We start from the raw sequence: 19,250 nt of genomic DNA, 5'->3' as shown, positions 1-19,250 counted from the left end.
ACGCGCGGAAACGAATGGCCAGGTGAGCCGAAACTTGTTTGTTGCGCGTGGTTTCCGAAATTTGCTACCGTCATCGAATTCGCCGGAGGTCGCCTCTTCAATTACTATTTACCCAGCTCAGTCTTTTCGTGAATTACAGTCTTTATAACTGGAATTTTTAGTTTGGATTTGACTGTATTAATTTCTCGTCTAAATACATTATTAGAATTTTCAGTTTTGTGTTTATGCTATTCACTTGCAAAAATGCATTAGAGCTGCACGATATGAGGAATTTTTCAATTAATTTTAAATCTTTCATTTATAATATAAATACATTGTTACTGAAATTATTACTTCAAATTTTGAACCATTGAATTATAATATAAATACATTGTTACTGAAATTATTACTTCAAATTTTGAACCATTGAATTATAATATAAATACATTGTTACTGAAATTATTACTTCAAATTTTGAACCATTGAATTATAATATAAATACATTCTAATTAGAATTTCCATTTTAATCATATACCATTGATTTATAATGTAAATGCATTATAATGAGAATGCTTACTCTTAATCGTATGCAATTGTTTCGTAATACTGCATCCGTGACAGGACGATATTAAATTGGATTTATGAATATTCTTCAGTCCATATTAGAAGGAGAAAATATTGTTTCATGCACATGTATATTAAATTTGTACATTAAAATTGCATGCTCGATGAATATCTAAATTCTTTGGCATCTAGGAAATTGTTAAAAACGGAGCCTCCCTCACGAGTCTTGTAAAAATGATCCTATCGAAAGGTGTTAATGTAAAGAATAGTGCATTGACACCAGTAAGTTACATTTCTTTTTTTCAGACGAACAAAATGAAGTATTTTTTTTTAATCGAACAAAATCGAATGTATTTTTTTAATCGAACGAGATCAAGTATTCTTTTTCAACCGAACAAGATCGACTAAATGTTCCTACCGAAGCAGGATCAAATAAATTTTTCAACGACATTTTTCTGCTTACAGAGCCACAGAAAGTAAACTGATACCGCTGCAGCGAGGAATCGATCGACCGGAACCTCAACCGTCTTGAGCCGTCTTATCGATGTTTATCATCGATCGGTATTGTATAACTGGCCGCCAGATAAGTCGTCACGTGCGTGTCTGGCCAAACGCGTGAACAACGATCGGCAGCGCGTGATTTCTCTCGTTATCGTGCTCCCAAATGGAGAGACACTGTTATCAATTTCTCGCCGCGAGTATCACGGCTGCGTGCCCGGGCCCGTTGCTCCCGAAATTTGTCGAGATAAGGAGATCGAGTGGGAGTGTATAGTACACATAGAACCCCGTAGACATATTGTGTGTTCCCCGCTGTGACTAATTAATTACAATTAATAGGCGAAATCGCGCGGCCTCGGGTTCATATTATAATTATCGAAGTTCTAGCAAGTTTCTCTCCGGCGATAATAAGAGAAACGAGTGGTCTGATAATCGCGGAGGTCATTGGAACCGCGGATAAACTCTGCGAATTTCGTGGATTTTCGAGTTGCTTCGCGCCAGCTCGTTTATCGTAACGCTGCTGTTAGAGTTATCGGGAAAGTCGTATTTACTGGCTCGGATATTTTCTTTCACGTTCACAATGTTTATTGCTCTTTCATTCTCGTGTTCGCAAAAACGAAGTTTCGTCTAATTTCACAGTCCCGGAAAGCGATTTCCAGAATTTGCATAATCTAACGACGCGTCCCGCAGATTGCCGGGCAATCAAGTCTAATTTTTGTCGCACCAGAGCACCAGCTCCGCGATGATAAACCGAGAGATAGAGAGATAGAGAGAGAGAGAGAAAGAGAGATGACAGGAGAACGGCGAAGACAGTCGCGACCGATTCGATGATTACGCGGAAGACGAAAATTGCACGCTACGCCGCCGGTGGCAATCGTTCGCCGCCGTTAATGACACGTGTATAACAAACGGCCAGAGAAATAATTACCTTCGGTAATGGCTTTATTCCGGCTCGGCCGGCAATCGGGAAAAAAAGCAAGAACGGACGGGGTGACCGGTGGTCAGGATTCGAAGAGGACAGTTGCGCAACGCGCGCGCGCTGAAATCCGCTCCGGAGAACCGGCGTGGCTCGTCGCGTGCCGCGCTGACCGTGTAATTGAAGTTCTCCCAGGCACAAGGCTACCGCCGATTCCTTGTTTTCTTTTCGTAGATCCGTAGATCTCGGGGTAGCCTATCATTCTCAGCCTCGGTCGCTCGTCGAACGGTGTACTGGAGGGTTCCTAACTGCTGGAGAAAATCAACTCCGAAGCTAACAATATCGCATTTCAATTGATTATGGTAACACAATAAAGTCTTGATCTAAGTTCATTTCTCGGGTCCGTGCTGCGACATAGATCGTGTAGCGCTACTATTTTCTTGTGACCGCGTCGATCGTACCGAACGTAGATCGGGTAGCCGCAGGCGCACTAATTGAACCATTTTTGCGGCTTATATTTTGCTACACTGTATATAGAGAAACGGATTCACTGTTTACATTCTAAGTTCGAACCTGATCGATCTCTGCCGGAATCAATTCTGGCACCGAAAAAAAGGGTACCTGGAGCCCGTCTCTACGTTTCGCTCATCAATTTCGCTAACTTTTCGGCCCATTGATGGATAGCGCGAACGGTTCCGTTGGCGGGAAATCGATCCGCAATTTTGCGGCAAGAGATCCCCGCACCGGTGCGATTAATTCAACTGTTAAAATTGTTTAGACCGCTGGCAGCGTAATTGCACGCAGCAGATGGACAGAAAGAAAATATACTCGGCTGCCGTTTTTTTTACGCCGAGCTTGAAGTTAAAAGAGGCAGTAAATCATTTTTCAGAGATTTTTGGAACGAGGACAGTGATTATATTTTTTACATGTTCTAAATGGTTCATATTTTCTTTCGTGACGTTTCTTCATGGCTATTGTCCATTGAGCGATTCGGTTCATATTTCTTCTCCTGATCTTTATTAATAGTCAATGTCTGTCGGTTGATTAAAGAATTGATAAATGAAGCTATAGTCATTGTCAAATGCTTTAAAAAAAATGTTTAGAGAAATTGAAAAAGGAAGCCATAGACTGTGCTAATGCTCGTGAATTGTGTGTCGAAGAGGTCTATGGATCGTATCGTAAAAATAATGATAAAAATTAAACAACTGTACAAATTCCGAATTGTCTAACAACCTTAAAGTAATCTTCTCAATTTTGGCTATCGATGCTGATAAATGTCGAGTCAGTTCACCAATTTTATAGTGCTAGATGAATCGAGACGAGGTCACAAGGACGATCCGGGGTCCACACGCAAGGACTCCAACGTCGCCGCCAGAGGAGGCCGGCCGGCGATAGACTTTAATGTCGCTTAATAACGGCGAAGTCGCGCTCATAATGCCAGTTTAACCCCCGTATTAGAATGTACGCGACTCTCCTTCGCCTAAGTTTAAAAGATAACGATGGAAGTTAGCTCAATTTGGTGAGGACAGGCCCCGTTGCTCTCGCCTCGAAACTGAAAACCGGGCAGATATGAAAGGAGAATGGAGGGTCCGTTCCGCGGAATAGACGAGACACAACGTTTCTGCGATGGGAATTTGTTTTGGCTGAACTTAATTAAACTTCTTAATGATATTCCGAGCCCGTTCGAGTCTGAAACTTTCATTTAATTCACGTCCGTTCCTGTTTGCGCAATTAAATTTCTTTATCCGAGACGGAGCGCACCTCTCTCTTCCGTGAATCCCTGCCCTCGATTCATCTTCTAATCGGATCGGGAATCTTTACAGTTTAACTCTTTCTGTTTCTATGTCGAATCAGTTTCGACCTTTCTCACCAATTTATTCATTTTTGCATTGAGCTACTTATTTTTCTGATATTCGTAACGTTTGTTCATTTGTCGTCTTTAGGAGGCTGTCAAAATTCGAAAAAGAATTATTCTGGCGTGACTGTGGTCTGGATGGTAGCCACATATGTGCTGAAGATGTGTGCAAAATTTGAGTTCGATTGGCAAAGTGGTTTTCGAGGTATAGTGAAAATTAGTTCGGAAAACATGATTCCGAGAGAGTGACCTTTGAAGAACCGTGTTCTTCCTAAATGACTTACACTAAATCAGCTGTGATTTCGTTATTTTTTGGAATATCATTATGAAATTGTTGGAGCATGTCTTTAAAATATTGCACTTTCGATGCACGTAGAGAAAAATGGAATCGTTGGATCCGTTAGACTATAATACTCATAATTAATAAGCCATCTTCGACGCGGTTTCTGCGCTCATTCATCGGCCGCCGATTGAAAACCGTGTTTCCGGTTGCGCAACCAACTGTTTATTGCCGTCGGTGTTTACACTCTCGAACACGAACGGAGTGGAACTTAAGAACAGCGAAAAATCGACAATCGGTGCAGGGAATGCAAACAATGGCGCAGCTATTTACGCAACTGCCCTCCTCGGAGTCGGCCACCGCGGTGCGTGCACCGGGGAAAAAGTATACGGAACCGCTGCTCCTTCAGTGTCGACGGCCCTTCTTAGCCTGCTTCAAAGCGGATTCAACTTCCTCGGCGAGAGCTTCTGAATTCTTTTTACTGCTAACCCATTGGCTTGTTTCTCTTGCTACTGCATTCTTCGGGGATGCCTTATTATTTAATAATTCGCTGGGGAACAGAGGGCTGTGCAGCTTTTTTGTCTGCTTGTTTCGGTCGGTGTAAGGCTGCGTTCGCTTTGAAGATTAAATGTGGGGCATCTGGAAGGTTGGGTCTACCCTTTCGCAATCGATAAACTTTCCAATGTTCGTCCCGTAGGGAAGAATAAATTTAAAATGGGTTGTTGCTGGATGAGTCTAATTTTCACGGAGATTTTGTAAATTTTTATTTTTGTTGGTTCATCTTTTTTAGAAGAGGACTGTACGGAAATTGACCTTTGTTTTCTATTATTTTATGGTTTATTCGACTGGATCTGAGTGCCGAAGTTTATTGGATTTTGTTAAAATTATTGCTTCCTAATAGCATGAGTATTTACGTCTGCGGTAAACGTATGCAGTTTATTTTTAAAAAACAGTGTTTCATTGGAACTTGAAAGACGAAGTGTTTATTTGCTGAATGCAGTTTGCGATCTTTATTAGCAGAGTGACTCGACCATTTGAGACGAAGAGTTAATAAAACTCAATTACTTAGCGGAGCGATGAGATGTACATCATTTATTAACGCTTTGGTTGTCGCCTGTGTAGTATGCTTGTTAGTATGGCGCCGAAACTCAATTAGAATGGCAAGATATACAGGAAACATTTTCTGACATTCATTGGCTGTTTTAGAGTCTCATATTTAATGAGCTAGAAAAAATAATTACTGGGAAAATCATTAGTTACAAATCTTGAATGTTAACTAATTATTTTTCTTCAAGATGGAAAAATAGAAAAATAACTGAAAATTTGAAGTAGAAAATCGACGGAATTAAAATAGTCTGTATACTTTAAAAATGTGTAACAAGATCTATAAGGCCCACTGAAGGGAAGACAAAAATTTATTAGTGATTTTAACAGCATGTAAAAGTTGAAGGTGTCGTCAACAGAAGAGGAAAATAGTAATCCAGCGTTCCCTGTAGCATGTTCTGTACATTTTGCAAACATCTCGCAAACAGAGCGTTGCAAAGGAACGGCAATCGCGTTTGATACACTGAACATTCGGGCAACGGCGTCGAAACACACGTAGCAAGGAGTGAGAAAATTTAGGAACGAGAGATCCGGGGGTCCAGCAAATATCCACAGACAGCAGAGAGTCTGGATTCTTGCTCGGTTAAGGGGTTGACGGGTCAACAAATCTCAGCGGTGGAAAAGATTCGAGCGCTGCCCCGTGGAACAGACACAACAACCGCCCCCGCAGGCGAGCGCACCTCTCGTACGCAAATATTTGCTGCCTGTAACGGGATATCGAAATCGCAAGTCGAGCGTACGTGCCGGGACTGACGATCCCGCAAGCCCGTTTCGCGATGGATGCGAAGGAAATTACTAGAACTGTTAACTTCTTCCTTGAACGGGAAGCGGTTGTCACGGCCGATAGCTTTTCGGGGGATGAAAATACTCCTGGACGCTAGGAAGCCAATGGGAAACCCCTTAACCCCCCACAAATATATTTTCTCAAGCTTAGAGAAAGAATATACAGCGTGCAAAATTTTTAAGAATGCACAATGAGCTTTTTGGTTGGTCCTTTTAATTTTGTCATGTTTAGAAAAAAAAAATATATAATAAAAATGTCGGCAAATTTACTCAACTTTTCAGTGATATTTTATATTGTTTTTATCAGTACCTCTTAAACTGGACATATTTGTTTTTTAACCGTGAAAAGGTCAAATAAATAATGACATGTTTTATGAATAAAATGTTTTAGTGGCGTCACTAGAAAGTGTCAATATGTTCTACGTATGTAAAAAGAATTATACACTAAATGTACCTTGTGAAATTATAATGGATGATCATTATAATGAAATTCTTTAGTTATAAAATGATGGTGACAATAAGAAGCAATAAGAAGCTTCTCCCCTACAAGTTTTTCTCACAGCTGCAAGAGCAATGTCTTTTTTCAAAAGTCGACTGCGATAATAAAAAACCTCGATCGAAAATCGCAATAATTGAAAATTCAACAGGAATCGCAATTAGCTCGGCTCTGCAGCACGGAAATTCGTACGGCAATATATAACTGCGTTCGGTTTACAATATCTCGAGATCAACAGTAAAACCACCGCAAAACCGGAAAGAACGTTGACAGATTTTCATCGCGCAACCATCGGATAATATTATCGCGCGAATCGATTCAAACCCCGAAACCGCAGCGCCCCGTTTACATAATATAATATTATATTCATTAATTACGGTTGTTTATTTCATTCGCCCTGCATCGTACAAAATATATTATCTACTTATCAAATAATCGACGGGTTATGGGATGTCCGTGCTGTTCCACAGCGAAAGAGTGCATCGATCCGACCAATGCACCGGGGAACGAGTCAGCATTCCTGCTGGAAAGAGCTCGTAGATCATTCCATGCTGTTCATAATACATTTAAATATTATTCCAGAACCGCATTAAATACGTAATTACACTTTTAATTTATTTACGTTGGCTCTACATACATGAACACGATTTCCGAGTATCGAAGAGTCGTTAAAATATTCAAGCTCGTATAATTTCGTGAAAAAACACCGCACGACAATAAGTCTGTACTCATTTTAAAGCTTGAAGCCTCTACTTTCATAGCCTCTTATTCATTCTTCTGAAGAAAAATTTTCCAGGCTACAGTTGATCGAAAACTGAAGACATGTTCTTACGTATTTTTCTCGAAAATTGTGCAAATTCAAACGTCTGTAAAATCGTTAAAAAATTTGTTTCCCGACCGAATTTACAACAGATTTGAAGATTGAAGTATCCTCTCTACAACGACATTGAAAAAAGTTGATGTACGATTTTTTTTAATGCCCCAGCTTAAGTATGAAGCCCAAATTGAACCCAAAAGCATTAATCACACTACTCACATTTTCTTACAACGTAAACAAAATCAAAATTTCGATCTGGTAGAATTCAAATTAATAAAATTTCCACTCACTTCCCGAGCTAAACCGTGACTAAATCACCGCTGACAGCTCTCGACGACAAACAGCTGAGTCAGCGTGTGTTTGTACTTTTTTTTTCGCTAGAGTACCGGTTTCACTATATTATGGTTATACTTGTCAAACACGGAATCCTCGGGCCTGGAAAACAGGTATAGCCGCCGATAGGATCGCAGCTGACCCGGCTCGAAATTCACAGTTCTCGGGGAAATCCGTTCCCGCCCCCGCAAAACCCGAAACCACCCCCGCCACGGCCGGAACCGTCAACCCCCTTTCGGTGACCGAATGAAGGGAAATGTATGCGAGTCAACGATTAAACCGGTGAAGCGCGACGAGCCACTTTGCCCGGTGTTTTTCGGGGGTGGGGGAGTGGGGGACGGCGGGCTAACTTTGCCTGGGCTCGAAACTTTTTAATTAATCCTCCGACCGGTCGGCTAATTCGGGCCCGGGGATATGCGCCATCACGAGGACGAAGGACCAACCCCTTCCGCCCCTCGTGGTCACACGTGATTTGTGCTACGCTCGAACGAGCCCAAAGTGGCTGCAAGCTTTTTCCGGCCGAATTAAAAGCTTCTTGTTACGAGTCCCTTTCTTGTTTCGAACCTGACGCACCGAAAATCGGGACCGTGTTTGCTTCGTGGACTCGTGCATTATTCAAAGGGTAAGTCTCTTTTTTTTTGGCGCTGAAAATTAATTTATCAGTGGATCTTGTAGATTAATTCTTCAGGAAGATCTCTGTGCAATTTTAAGTTGGTATTCGTAATATTTTCAAAGTTATATTTTATTGGCGTAACCTCAAACTGCAAAGTTCGTTTTTCAGGCAACCACGTTTTCGCATATGATTGTCACAATTAAGAATAAAGTGCTGCACCAATTAGCTTGAAATTTTAGGTATACCATCAGAAACAGTCCTATCATCGTCTGACCTACTACCGACACCGAGAGATAAGTTGTACAGATTTTATTTTAATGTCAAAAGTTCAGCTCCTGTTTCAGTAACATTTGGTCTTAGACAGCTACCATACCTCAGAAAATAATTTTTCCCCCGCAGATTTCTCCGATTTTCTCTGCACTCTGACCCGTGAAGACAACCCCAGTTTCATCCCCCGGCATGTCACCCCAGAATTTGATCACTATCGTTCCCATAAGGGTGGCAAGGCCATATCTGCTACGCGTTTTCCTCTCGATTGACTCGCTTATTAGTCGATAACTCTTCCACTAATCACCCAATCGACTCGTAACCCGGCACCCACATAGAAAGTGAGTCACACAATAGAACTTTCGAACTAACCTCCTCCGTCGATTCTACTTCGCCGTCGTGCAGAAGTTTCCGTTTGATTTCTCGACGCGGAATCAATTTCATCGAAAATTTCAATTAGAGCATTCCGTCGCGGAATTCCCGGAGGAATTGCCGGGCGGTAATGGACGAAGACGGCGAGCGGGAAATGCGCGAAGAAGGCAGTGGCTTGGCAAGACGGTGAAAAGTTAATGCCCGGCTATTGTCGCGCGAACTGTATTTTTATCGCGCTCTTTCAGCTTCGCAAAGCGAGAGACCTGAGTGTCTACGTGTATAGACTCGGGATGGAGATGGATGGATGAAGAGAAAAGGAGAAAGAATGACAGCGGATGTTGCCGGGGAACTCGGCAGCGCATCGTCGTCGCGACGCAAAGTGCGCTTCCCTGTTTTAATAAACAAGCCCCCTGTCGAAGCGCCTTTTGTATTACAGTTGACGCACAGCCTTCCACGGCGACGACAAGAAACAAGCGTTCTAATTAAAGGACTAAGTGATGCTTCTCCCGATGAAAAACCGGGTCGACGACGGAAACTGTGAATGACTAGGACCGGGGCTGATGTCGTTAATCGTTAAACCTCGCTGGACCCTGCGGAACCAGGGCGTGAGACCTTGCCCGACAAGATTTATTAATTTTAATTTTAGCGATTTTTTTTAGGAACACTGCCACTTCATATTAAACGGGAAGTCTTAAGCCAGCGTGTCTCAATTAATTCCGGGTAATTATTTTACACGAGAATGCTGTTAAAAGAGCAACGAAATTACATTGAATTGACTTTGTTCTGGTGGAAAATTATAACCGTATTAGTCCAGGTTGAACCATGCATAAAATAAAAATTTAGACATTAATTGATGTTAGAAGCTTCATTTAAAATGGTCCCTTAGAGGAAGATGCTCTGGGTCCAGATAAACCCACCCATTTTTTTAAAATGTAGAGACATTAAAATGATTTATCTTCGTGTAGGATCGCTGTCGAAAATAATTTTGCAGAGCCTATCTAATTAAAAAGTTGACGAGCCCGGTGCCAGAAACTTTGGTCGACGTGATTGCATAATGGGTCCGCGTGGACCCATCCTCCGCCACGCCTCGATTAAATCATTTGCACTCTGTACAGGAGCCCGCGGGGTACTTTTGTCGTGCTATATCATTCGTCCCCGACTGGCATGACCGACGAGTAATTTTCGCGATGACTTAATCCGACGAATCCGTTCACGAACCCGTCCCGTTTCGCTCGAACAGCGGCTATCGATCGTTCCCGATGGGCGGAGCTGTGCAAAAGGCGAGCTGCGAACGCGTGTACATCATAGGGAGAAAAAGAAATAGGAAAATCGGTCACGGGAAGGTGCAATTCGCCTGAAATTCCTGGCGAACCTGGATAAAAAAGGTAGGGGAGGGGGATGTGTGGTACTCGGCTAATTGAATACAGAGTTCTCTTGTTACAGAGACCAAGCCCCGGAAAAAAAGTGTTGCGATACGTAGGGGAGCTGGTACGCGTTCGAATGGAGAAAAACTGTGAGGAATAAAATTCTTCCTCTGCAAGGCCGACGCAACGGTGCCCGTCAAACGGTATCGTATCTCGCTCGGCGAAATCGAAACAGAGTGTTACGGAATAATTGCTCGGCTCACAGGCGGAACACGCCAGCTTTTATAATCATTTCAAAGAGCGCAGCTAATCGCCCGGGAAACGACAGCGCCTGTAAAACAATCCCCGACTCGGAGCACCCGATGCTCAAATTAATTCGTGGCCGTGAACAATTGCGGAATTTCGAAATTGTGTAGCTTCGTGTAAAAGAATCGCACGGCATTCGTTCTATGCATGTTTTATAGGATAAAGTGTCTACTTTCGCACCCTTGAAGTGGATTTAGTTTTCTCAGTCACCCTTTTTATTTATCAAAAGAATGAGCGAATGACTTCGGAGTGAGCGGTTGCTTTTCTTCCTTTGGAATTAGACAAATTCAAAAAATTCTAAGGAGTTGGAAAAATTTTTTTCATGAATTGTTTTAATGTGATCTTGTAAAGGGATGTTTCCTCTTTCCAATGACGTGTTAAAAATTGATCAGCGAAACTTTTTTAAGGTTCCGTCGTATTTTGAATGCCATCGATACTGGAATAACACAAAGTACAATACAACATACATTAAATACAAAAATGACACACATGAATATCCTGCATACACACCGAAGACATGCTAAACCTATACACTAAATCCTAGTGTACCTATTTTACTCTCAGTGTAAACTGTCTCTAGCTCAATTGTTAATTCATTTCATATTAGGTTGAAACCGTCAGCAAAGTTTTGGAGTGTTTATTTCGCAAGTGAATAAACGATCAAGATTGTTGTTTCCGCGGCCAGGAAAGTATGAAAATATCGCGAACAAAGAAACAAAGTCGAAACGGAAGCGAGGCGGCGTCCAGTCCGGAGAAGATGAACACATTTACAAATAAATTGGGAAAGTGACGTGGGTCGAAGGGGCACCGTCCAAATCTCTTCCCTTTCGCGGGCTCAATTTCCTCAAGCTGTTCAATTATCTTGCTCCCAACTGCGTGGCTCTTGCCGACGAAGAACACGAAGACAGGAGAAGGATGTCGGCGGGCACATTTATTTCTATCACGAGCGAGAGAAAAGGTCGGCCCTGCGTTCCGAGGTTGCCCGGCCAGAAAACTTCCACGGGGCATTAATAAAGAAAATTTCTTCTAGCTGTTACAACCCGGCCAGATTTCATCTCAGGACCGAAACGGAGACTCCTTAATATCCATACTTTCGAAGGTAGGTGGTTTTCTTCCACAGCCACTGCCGTTGCCCGCGGCACGCGAACTTTTCGCAATAATCGTCTATAAAAAGGGAGACAACCGGCACATCTGACGGCATAAAAAAATGCTAAACGCGTGCCGCAGTCAGCACGACTCGGCTCTTTTTCGTTCTGTTATTTTTTATGGGTTCCCTTTTTTTTCAGTACCCGGTTCTACCCGCTGCGGCAGACCGGATTCGCGTTATCAAATTCCTAAGCGGACTTTTATTACCCTGCATTTATTTTTTTCGAGTTTGGTTAATTGTCTGCGCGCATTTTTACCCAATGCAGAAGAGGTAGACTCAGTTTTGCTTAATTTAAAACAGTATTGACAAAGTTCAAAGTGGGTCTCAATTGCAACAAACTGACGAGAAATAAACACGCAGGAAGGGTCGTTGATAGACTGTGAATCTTGAGAGAAAATACAAATTTTTTACCACGATTGAAGCAAACTGAAATGAAACAGGAAGTTAACTAGTAAAAGCAGCTTTAATAAACTACAAATTTATTTTCTACCTCAACAGGCTTGATAAGTTGAAAATGATACGAGAATATTTTTAAATTCTGTTAGTGGTTTCACTGTGTGACGTTCCCCCTATTCATTTAGCCATGAACGCGCAAACGAGAACTGGACGGTGGATTCCCGATAATTTTCTGGGCGAACGAGCGGGAGAATCGAGAGTCGATGGTCCATGGGAACAACCGAGAGCCGATTCGTCCCATGGGAGGAATCCTCGCCATGGCGCCAAGCCGTAGGAAGTTCGTCTCCTCCGCAAACCTGTTTTCGCGCCTCTGCGGACAGGTAAACACGTGGCGCGTGAAGGACAAGAGGAGTTTGAGCGTCGCACGTCTATTTCTCGAGCCCGCTATATCGACAACTATTTTTACACTCGGAACGCAGACCGACCGGCCAGTTTGGCGACGATCTTCTGACACAAACTATTCGAGGTTGATGCAATTCTGCGCGGTGTTTTCGTTCGGGACGGACGCTTTCTCTCGAAGAGCTCTTTCTCCCGTTTCTTCTACGAAAAACAAAATGAGTCAGCGATGCGTTCATTGTTGCAGAATGCGTGGGAAATTTTGTCTCGTTCGTTTGGAACGTTTTTCTGAAATTTTCTTCACGTGGAAGTCGTGTGGTATGGTAAAACGAGTGTTCTCATTTTTTAAATAACGGTTGTTTGAACTGTGGAGATGATTTTGTGCGGAATTTTTGTACGAAGTTATTAAAAATAATTGCAATTTTTGGAGAACTGTAGAAAAGACGTCGATGATACGTGACTTTTTCATTAAAAAGAATAGTCAACTCATGGATATGAATCCCAGTCCATTTAGAATACAAAAGAGGAAAAGAAACGGTGAATACTGGTTACAACGAATTGTTTCACAATTCCAGAATAATTTATCAGTAACAGTACCTCTCGTGATGCCGGCAACACATTAACAACCGAAAGCGAACAAGGAAACGAATTAAGCCGCCGTTCGATCTAATCACGCAAGGCTTAAGGTTTGACAAATTGACTCTTAAAGATTCTGCTGACGTATGTCTCAGGATTAACGGAACTAGTATCTACATCTAGAATCTTCCTTATCTCGTGCTTATTATTCTACTCGTTGGAAAATAAGCAGATGTCTTTCCAATTACAACAACAACGGTTCCCATAATCGTTCGAAGAGAAAGATAAATTAAACGAACAAATAAAGACCATTAACGTTTCTTCAATTCAAAGATAATTACTTGAAAAAAAAATCTATCGACAACGTCAGCACTTTGATTGCAGCCCAAGTAATCTCAAAAATTCGATAAAATCATACTAATTTATTCAGTGGAATAAACATTGGAAAGTTTGTGGTTCCAAAAATAAATCTGAACTCTTCCAATTCTTTCCAAGGTTCACTTGTATAACTTGTACCTCTATTTTGTCCCATAAAACAGTAACAAAAAATCGTACCTCAATTCTTTTTACGTGGTTGGAAAAGGGAAGCTTCACTCTTCAAATACATAATAGAAAAAAGTCACGAAAACAATTTTTCAATGTTTCCAGAGATGTTTGAATTTGCCTAATTTTTGGGGAAAATATGGCTTCAGTTTCGCACCGGCTGCATCGTGGAAAAATTGTTTGGGAGGAAATGAATGATGCTGTGAGGAACGAGCCTCGGGTTCATCGTCGAACGACTCTTCCTCACAAAGTAATAACAGTTTCGACATCCCCAATTTCTCAAAAAATCGGAAATTCATTTTTCGGGCCGTGGAAGTGGCGAAACGAGAACGAATCGATGAATCCGCAGGCAGGAACGCGATCAAATCGGGAAGAGCACGGTTTCATCCCGGAGGCCGTTCATTTTTCTTTGTTCCTTTCTATAATTTAGTTCCATTATCGTGGTCGGACCCGCGAGCGCAACGGAAGCGAGTCTCGCGTTTGTTTTAATTTATCCGGGCGCGTCGTTTTTCCCTTAATCTAAATATAAAGGCAAGCCGGAGGGAAACAGCGAAAATAAAATGGCGTTGCTCGCGGAAAAGCGGTGAAAACCGGCTTGGTTCGGGGAGGGACGTTAGGGGCTCGCGATTCCGCGGCGGGTTATGCATTTCTCGAGGGAATTTCAGCGCGGCACAATAGAAAATCACGCGACACGAATAATCATGGCCGCCTGAAATCCGGCCGGCTGATCGCGTTCCTCGATGCTAATGGCTAATATCCGAGCGTTTCCTGCCCGGAATCCGTATCTGCCAATCGAACAAATTTGCGAGTATAATGAGACTCGTAGGTACGCTCGTTTCATCCCGAAGAGGCCTGTGCACGCGTGCACAAGCGTAATGCGCGCTCTCGCAAATGACCGCCGAGCGGGACGAAGAATCCCGGAGCGGAACTCGAGCGTTTTCCATTCGGATCGCATGCGATTCCGTTCGATTTGCGAAAGAGCGGTGCGAGGTGCGCGAGCATTTCGTCCTGCAGCAATATTCGCACCTTTGGTTATATCGTGTTTGCGCAAATTCTATGTAAATAGTCGTTTCTTTAACATCAAGAGACTTTTCCGCTCTCGTTATACCGCAATCTGATTCCCATTTTAAATCACCATCCGAAAATTCCACGTCGAAGGGAGAAAAATGCTAATATTTCGCGTACTTCTTCTTTCGTATCATTATTGCAATTGTCTTTCTGTCCTGGGAAGCGTTGCAGAATAAATTGACAAAGGGGTGTTTTATTAGATTTTAAGTATTCCTTTCGAATGAACGAGAAGATCTCATGAAATATTTCGCCCTCTCCGTATTCGAAAGAGACCGTTCGGAGATGTAATGTTTCAACCTGATTTTTCTGTCATTTCTTTTATTATTACTAACAATATTAGCAGTTTAATCTTAACCATAAAAGAAAACGTATTCGATCGAGGAAGCGTTATTCCGTGTACACATTTTATAAATAATTCATCAATAACCACAGATGTTCATGCAACAGGGAATTTTACAGCTCGACCTTCTCATCTACATAATCCTGAACGAAAGAGACGTCTATTCATCTTATTAAACGTTCTACGAGCCGTTCAATATAACAACAAGAAGCTTCCTAAATTGTTCGCGTGGATTGTGCAACCTATTATGCTAAGAGGTCGATCAGGCTACCGGTTATCGTAAAACGGAGGTCAATATCTGCAGGTTGCCATTATGTAGAACCAGTCGAACAGATGGTTTATGCTCGAAGTCGATGTAGACTTTTTCACGCATAAATAATTGAATATTATCGATGATAAAAAATATTATTTCTCGGACGTTGAAGTTCGTCTCTATCACAGCCGGCGCCGAACCGCGACAAATCGATCGATTGATTTGCATTCGAGAAGCATCCGGAGGATCGGTGGAACATCGTTTCAGTAAACACGGCGCGTCACAGAAGGAAAAACGAGGGACAAAGAAGCGCAGTTACCTCTTCGGTCCTCTTAATCCGAGTTCAACGACGCCTCCGCACGGTGGATCCTCTCATTCCCGAGCGCGCCGCGTGTCCAGCATCCGTTCGAGCCGAGTCCCCAGGCCCCTTCAAAGCAACGAACCCGATATCTCGAAGCTCCGCGAGCGCCGAGTGTCCTTCGAGGACCTCCGTATCCCTGCACAAAGGAACAGACCAGCTCCGTGACACGTCCGATCGATTCCGAGCCCGAACAACACCCGAAAAATCCCGCTTTCCCCTTCCCGGAACCCTCTGTCCCTTTTCTTGGCACCGGTTCCCGCTTGTAACTTGGAATTACAACGCCAAGCATCATGGACGATCAATCGAGTTCTCCTTCGATCGAATACATACTCGGCAATAGCTCGCGAATCAGACCGACGTCGAAATATTTAATTATTTAAGATCTATCGTTGGTTCCACGAATTTTACAGTTCTAGTAGATCGTTAAGCTAGCAAACAGAAGTAACTATAAATAAGTGCATTGATTCACCGAGGTCGAGCATTATGAACTTCGGTAGCTGTTTCCTAAAATATCTCTGACTCAGGAGAAAATTCGTCACGTGACGTCGTTTCGCTGAAAAGCAACACAGATCGAGAAGCTTCATCTCTAAAATCAATTCTTGATCATTGAAACGTTACTAAAAAATATCTAGCATCATACCTATATTGCAATTGTTCCATAAATTCAGTACACCACGATTGAAGCATCTGCTTTCCACTAAACGATTTATACACCTATTCAATCAACACACAAATCACAACCTTCTCTATATCTTCTGTATCGTGTTTCACTGAAATATCTTTCTGCATCGTTCTGCATCACTTCTAGCCCCGTCTACGCAACAAGTTCTACCATCTAAACCATCCTAAGCTCCTCGAGTCCTCCTACGATTCACTATACCAGCGAACAATCACCGCAAACGTCAACAGGCCCGAAAGAGCGTTCACGCCCGAACTGCTGGGCCCTCGAAGTAAAAATTTCGAGGAGATTAGGCGCGAGCAGGGTTTCGGGGAACTCCGTGGATTAAAAAGGGACACCGCGGCGCCCGAGGAGAGCAGGAGAGAGGGGGGAGAGGGCACAGAAACGAGTCGTTGGACGAGAAAAACGGGTAGACACGTAGGAATCGGTGGAAGGGAGAAGGAACGCTACGCGGATAGAAACGGAGAGTGAGAATCGGACCTTGTCGGGTCGAGGCGAAGGGCCAGAGGGGTAGGAGGACGAAACTGGACCCGTCCTCGTTAATTCACTCAAACAGACGTGCTCGACTGGTTCGTTAGCTCGATCGAGTTGCATCGCAATAAGCAGTCGCTTGTACGTGGCCCGAGAAGTCCGCGGCACACGTTTCCCGCCGCGACATCGGAAACGCGTGTATCAGGGAAACGTTCCCGAGCATGCACCGCGGCCGAAAGGCCCTCCAATCGAACCACCGACTCGCCTGGCGAAAAAATTCCAGCTGAGAATTTCCATACCGACCGGCGCCGTTCGGGTTTAATCTTTGCTTTCAAGGAGATTCGATTAGAGTCTGCGATTTTTTCGGCAAACCCCAGCCACCGTTTCTGCAGTTTGCTGTTTTCCTTTGAACCGATCGTGGTGTGCCGGTGGTTCGTGCCGGGGATTTCGCGGTTAATGGACGTTTTTTATTCAGAGGGAATTGCAGAGATTCAGAGTCGAAACTGTACAAAACGTATAAATTAATGCTAACATGTATTTGAATAAAATAGTATACTAAAAATTTCTACAACTTCACGAATTGTAACAGAAAAAATCTGAAATCTCGACGGGATCGGTATACCTAGTCTTAAACGTATGAAAACATTTTTTAAATAAACTCCTATTTGGTTCTTACGACTTGCAATTGATGCGGACAACTTTTATTTCTCATAAGGTCAGTCTATTGAAATTGATATTCTGTTTTGAGGAAGTTTGTATACAGTATGCAGACGCAGTAGAAGTGGCAGGTCATAACCAGACACGTCAGTCGGTGCCAATTTAACCGCACGTGGGTCTTACCAACTTTCAAATTCACTTTTCTTCAATAAGCGAGACTCGTACAAAAATATTTGAACCCACATTTTTGTACTCCTATTGGCTGACTTAAAAGTAAGCTATTAAACATTTTTATATCCTTTTTAAAGCAATAGTAAGCCCATTAAACTGATTAAATGTACTATCACCAGTGCATAACAATAAAGTTACAGATAAGCTTTTTAGTGAAATATTAAGGTACTCACGCAGCTAAAGAATCCTGATTCTAAGGAAGCTAATGGCTTCGAGTTCTGAGAGACCCACCAATCCAGTAAGAAGCACCATAATTGCAGACGGAATTACGTTAAACGATACTTCAATTAAAAAAAACCTTACCAATGAAAGAACAAATAAAAAAAATGCTACGTTCACAACTTTATAAATCAATCCAATAAAATTTAGATTCTGTCCGTTGACACTACAAAATAATATAACAAGTATATATTTTAATATCTTGACAATGGAAAAGAAAATATTTTAAAACGAAAATTCAACATCTTCGCGAGGTAAATTCTAAAAATCAAAACAAAGGTAAAGAAAATATTTTAAAAATAAAATAGAATAGACAAGAATAAAGATACTATTTAACTGTAACGATACATACAGTCTCCTACATCGAATCACAATAAAATCCGCAAAACCGTTCATTCAGCTGGCTTGGAATTCCGCGAGTCGGCGAAACGCTCGACCGACACCGAACTTGACATTCAAACTCCCAACAGCGTGTCCACGGAGTCACGCGAAAGTATCGTGCTCGTTTCATTTATCAACACCGGTCACATTTTCCCGCGGCTCTGTCGTAAATCATTCGGGACCAAGGTACGGCTGGCAGTCGGCTCGGACTGTTTGCAATAATATTTCTTACATCATACACGTATCGGACGCGAGCGGAGCAACGCGCTGTCTACGATTGACAGTCGTTGCACAACACGGGCAGAAGCTTCGTAGTAGTGTGCATAGCTAGTGGTCATCGATCGATTCGCGGTTAGCGAAGCAGAGAAGATTACGTACCGGTTTGGATCGAAGGATGGTCGCGGGAACAATAGATCGCGAGAGTGAGAGATGCGGGGCGAGGATCGACGACAGAGAAGGTGTCTTGATCGATAAACACACTGGGGGAGGGGTCACGTCAGATTGGTAAACACAGGGATCGTGCCGAAGCCGCGCGATCGAGCTCGATCCACGCGGATCAGAAGACGTGCGCCGTGGTCAGTCGACGACGTAATACTGGGAAGCCGGGAGAGTTCGGGCTGGTATATTTAAAAAGGCAGAAACGTAGCCGCGACCGTGTTCCCCTGACAGACTGGCACCGTGCAATACCACTGGCAACGTCTGCGGCGAGCACATGCTGCCGGCGTGCGTTGTCTCTATTACCATTCGATATAAATAAAGGCACCAGGTAGCACCAACCGTGGGACGTTCATCATCGGGAGTTTCGGGTGCCGAAACGAGTCTGTTAGATCGTCTGTTAAATTGACGCTTCGAGCCAACTATCAAATTTGTCTTCAAAATCCGATACAAAAGATGATGGTCGCAGACGTTTGGTATAGATGCAACTGTATTATTTGATCGATGATCGAACATTTATTTTCTGGAACAGTCTATTGAAACTTAAAGT

The 19,250-nt window shown here is 42.8% G+C and overlaps 1 protein-coding gene across 4 annotated transcripts in view; it reads right to left on the bottom strand.

Moving 5' to 3' along the window:
• Positions 1–18,948, bottom strand: part of LOC143358415 (sodium-coupled monocarboxylate transporter 1) — a 67,332-nt gene extending 48,384 nt beyond the window's left edge. The window contains exons 1-3 of one of the 4 annotated variants that reach the window (XM_076795553.1): positions 18,237–18,506; positions 17,839–17,883; positions 15,586–15,763 (exon numbers count right to left, since the gene is read on the bottom strand). The gene's annotated coding sequence lies outside the window, so the exon portion shown is untranslated. Of the gene's footprint in view, positions 1–15,585; positions 15,764–17,838; positions 17,884–18,236; positions 18,507–18,643 lie in introns of those variants that run through there. The other 3 variants (XM_076795554.1, XM_076795552.1, XM_076795555.1) reach the window with 3 other exon arrangements.
• Positions 18,949–19,250: the final 302 nt, after the last annotated feature.

The sequence above is a fragment of the Halictus rubicundus genome, chromosome 10 (assembly GCF_050948215.1).
Source record: "Halictus rubicundus isolate RS-2024b chromosome 10, iyHalRubi1_principal, whole genome shotgun sequence".
Lineage (NCBI taxonomy): Eukaryota > Metazoa > Arthropoda > Insecta > Hymenoptera > Halictidae > Halictus > Halictus rubicundus.
This window is presented reverse-complemented; position numbering and strand designations above follow the sequence as displayed.